Source organism: Oncorhynchus mykiss, chromosome 11 (genome assembly GCF_057628025.1).
Source record: "Oncorhynchus mykiss isolate SJ-2025 chromosome 11, ASM5762802v1, whole genome shotgun sequence".
NCBI lineage: Eukaryota > Metazoa > Chordata > Actinopteri > Salmoniformes > Salmonidae > Oncorhynchus > Oncorhynchus mykiss.
In genome coordinates, this window is record NC_143032.1 from 80,307,858 (window position 1) to 80,312,254 (window position 4,397).

Below are 4,397 nucleotides of genomic sequence, written 5' to 3' on the forward strand. Positions count from 1 at the left end.
ATCACTATAGGAAAGAGAAACGCGATTGACTCTGTGGTGCTTCCTCCTCAGTCAACAGTGTAAGGTGAATGGTACATTTTTATAACTTTTTATGACTCACCTTATTTTTTCCCCTTCTACAGATGAATTTGTACTTTTTGGACGACCCTGTGAAACATCAGGGGGTTGTGAATACGCACAAGTCTAAAGCCCTGTCATTTAGTCCCCCAAAGCGCTAGAAAACATTTTGAATTGCGTCATTCAACTCAATCATTACGGTCATGTCCAATTCAACTACAGTTGCAACTGGTAACTTTGCAACTTTGCAACTGGTAATTTTCCTCACGTTACTACACATTCTGACAAGAATTCAAATAAAACCCAATTCCATTCTAGACCAACGCCTCAATTTACAGCTAAATGCAGGAGCACCGCTTTTGACAATAAATTAAAGTTACAGATTTAATGTAAAGATATAATGTGAAACACTATAAAATATATAGATATAAGAAATGAATCCCGCCTAATTGCATATTGTAAAATCTTACAAGAGACAAATGTATTTTTTTTGTTGTTGCAGAAATCAATTCAAAAAATAAAATTCCCAAAATAAATTCAAACAGTGCAGTTAGCTTCTGCCTCAGGTGCTGAGCGCAAAGATGAGACCAATTTAATATCTAAGGAGGTGGAGAGAGTCTTACCAGAGGAAGAAGGTTTCTGACTTATGGATACTGGGTCCACAGCTTGCTTATATCTGGTTGAAAGTGCCAACCAAGCAAAAGTTAATTGTGGACCACTCTGTTTAAGGAAATGAATTGCATGAGAGACCTCTGTATGTCTGTTTCATTAGCACCTTCCACTTCCAGGAGCGCCACACTCCCATTACATCACTTTTTTTTAAATGCAATATTTGACTTCTGTATCGAATTTAACTGAATTTATGTAAATTAGAGATGTCTTCACTAATAATAATGATGACAATATAAACTGTTTGATTTATCAAATTGATTCCAATGTTACTAGTACTGCACCTCAGCTACTGTAATGGAGTGAGTCCATGTTCCCCACTACCAATAAATCTTATATGACCTTCTTATGTCCTTATTTAGGTACATTTTTGTGGCAATAATCGTTATCAACTATTTTATATTTTTGACTTTTAAAAAAGATATATATATATTTTGCTTGTAAAAACATCTGAGCTGTCTCCTCACCTCATGCTTGTGACGGAGTTGTCCGTTATCTACGTATGATTTACCACCCTAGTGAAACCATAATAAATATTTAAGAGCTATAACAGAGACCTTTAGGCATTCAACAGCTCATTAAACTGTTCCATCAAATGTGTAGTTATTTATCAGTAGGATCTAATGAAGATGCTGGAGATGCTTTGATTTGTCTCACATTTCAGTTGGCTAAAACGGTCCAGCAGGACTGTTACGATTCATATGACACCAGTACAGTATTTCAGTAATCTTCTCCACTTAAATTGCTGACAGCGATATAGCTGTCTTAAACTTTTACTACACTCTGAAGTGAACCGCTTATACAAGTTGGGCAGGAAGCTATGCTGACCATCTGGAAGGACCCCATCAACACCTTTTAATTTATTGGACTGTGCTCTCTTCTTCACTACAGCCAAGGTTTATTGTTTGGTATATCTGCCAGCATTTCCACACAGCCTTATTCTGGCACCGATGCCACTGTTACTAGTCAGACGATATCTACTTGGCGTGATTGTGGCTGGAGAGAACATTCACACCATGCAGACTGAGTTGATGACCTTTAAGTTATTTTAATGTGCCAAGATCTTGCGTGATATATGACCTGTGTTTTTGTATTTGAGGGACATGTTTCTCTAAGCTTCAAACTTGCTCTGGGCAGAAGTTATCCTCAGGCAAATAGTAACAACCATTACAGCTGTCACGTTCTGACCTTAGTTCGTTTGTTATGTCTTTGTTTTAGTATGGTCAGGGTGTGAGTTGGGTGGGTTGTCTATGTTCTTTTTTTCTGTTTTCGGCCTGGTATGGTTCTCAATCAGCGGCAGCTGTCAATCGTTGTCCCTGATTGAGAACCATACTTAGGTAGCCTGGTTTCACTTTTGAGTTGTGGGTGTTTATTTTCTGTTCTGTATTTTGTTGCACCGTTCAGGACTGTTCGTTTGTCGTGTATTGTTTGTACTTATTGTACTTACCACGCCGCACCTTGGTCCTCTCTTTCTCCCAACGACAACCATTACAACATCCATTGTAATACTTAATATCAATACGCAGTTGAGAAAACTGTCATTCTAAAACATCATCGTACATATGACATATTTTGGCTGGGCCTTGTGAGGATCAGACAGTACATTTGATCCAATACATAAGGGTGCTTTAGACGGCTCAATCTATGCTCGCAAAGTAGACGTTATGTTTTTATCCACACGTTTTTCAGACTTCGTGAACCCATTTAACCCCAACATTTCTTAACGTTTTTAAATCATCATTGTAAAGCCCTAATTATGTTAAGTACATTTCTGAAGATGATTATTTAATTCATGTGATGAAGTAATACATTTACATTTGTGTCTCCTTTTAAGGTCAACCCTGTTACGTGAACTGAACTCTCGTTTTGGTGAAAATATTCCTTTTTAAATGATATTTTTCAAAAGAAATATTGAACATCCAATAATCAAATCCCAGTGTAAAAGCAGGTGAGCTGGTTCTAATCTTTCTGGACGTTTTGTTGTGGAAAACTGAGCTCTTCGAAGCACGTCAACCCTGTTACCCATAGATAGACAGGTTAGAAACGTTTTAACAATTTTGTGGAGCTTTATATTCTAATTTTCACTCCTTGTTGCACACAACAAGCTTCCAATTCAAATCAAATCAAAGTTTATTTGTCACGTGCGCCGAATACAACAGGTGTATATATACCTTACAGGGAAATGCTGAACTCAACAGGTATAAACCTCACAGTGAAATGCCGAATACAACAGGACCTTACAGTGAAATGTCGAATACAACAGGACCTCACAGTGAAATGCCGAATACAACAGGACCTTACAGTGAAATGCCGAATACAACAGTGAAATGAAACCTTACAGTGAAATGCTTACTTACAGGCTCTATCCTGTCACAAGGGGATTCCAGGCTGATTTAAGACAAAAGAAAAGTCAACCCCGACAACGATCAACCCTGTTACTTTAACGACACTTACTTTCCATAGTATTTTTTTAAACCCTTGAGATGAGAGATGTTTTAAAGAAGTCGAACGTCTTCATAACGGAATGTTAAAATGGAGGTTAAACTAATCGTTTTTTTATGACCGAGTCACGTACCAAAAACGTACTCTGTTTGTGGAATGACCTTTTTATCACTACAGACAGGAGTTTGCCTGAGACACCCCAAGGCCTTGGCTGACATCAGGACATGTAACATGATTCAATTCACCAAAATGTCACAGACAGTAGAAATCTAAATCTGGAAGTGAAATGTCACATGCTGTGGCATGGATGAACAAATTTACAGCGCTGTAAATCTATTACGGTGGCCACTGTCTACAATGTGGGGACCTTGGTGGGCTACCATTAAGGTTAAAATAATGTGCCTCCCTGTTACTGGATCTCTCTATGGTTATGAGGTCTTCACTTTTTTTTACCAGCACGCAGTGTGAAGTCAACGGAAGGCTACATGTAATATTAATGTCATGCATTAACAAGGATAAACACTTGGATCAATCTGGGGATGTGTTTTTCAAATGGCAGAGTTTACGAGAAGTAGTCACGCGTCTTTACTCCCGTCTGCGACCTTCTCCATGGCCAACGGCCGTGTTCAGAAACTGGGTGTCAGAAATGCATGCAACCTAACATTGTTCGGGATTGTTTTATTGATCCTCCCTGGTAGAAAGGTCAAAGTATAAAACTACACGTGCTGTGAGCTGTTCTCAAAACTCGCATTTGATGATGACAGAGTTACAAGATGCATACCAAAACAACTGATGATTTACAAGGCCAATATGTCTGTGTTCTGAAACATGTGTGTCAGAAATACACCCAGCTGCACATAGCATTGATTTATTGCAGATCTGCTGATATAGGAGCCAGAGAACGTGACCGTATACGAGACAGACGTATACCTGATATGGCCATTAAACGAACCAATGAAGTACCTGCTTCTTTTTGGACAGCTTTATTTCTAGACATTATACTGTAAAGACTAAACATTATACTGTTATAGACTAAACATTATACTGTTATAGACTAAACATTATACTGTTATAGACTAAACATTATACTGTTATAGACTACACATTATACTGTTATAGACTACACATTATACTGTTATAGACTACACATTATACTGTTATAGACTACACATTATACTGTTATAGACTAAACATTATACTGTTATAGACTAAACATTATACTGTTATAG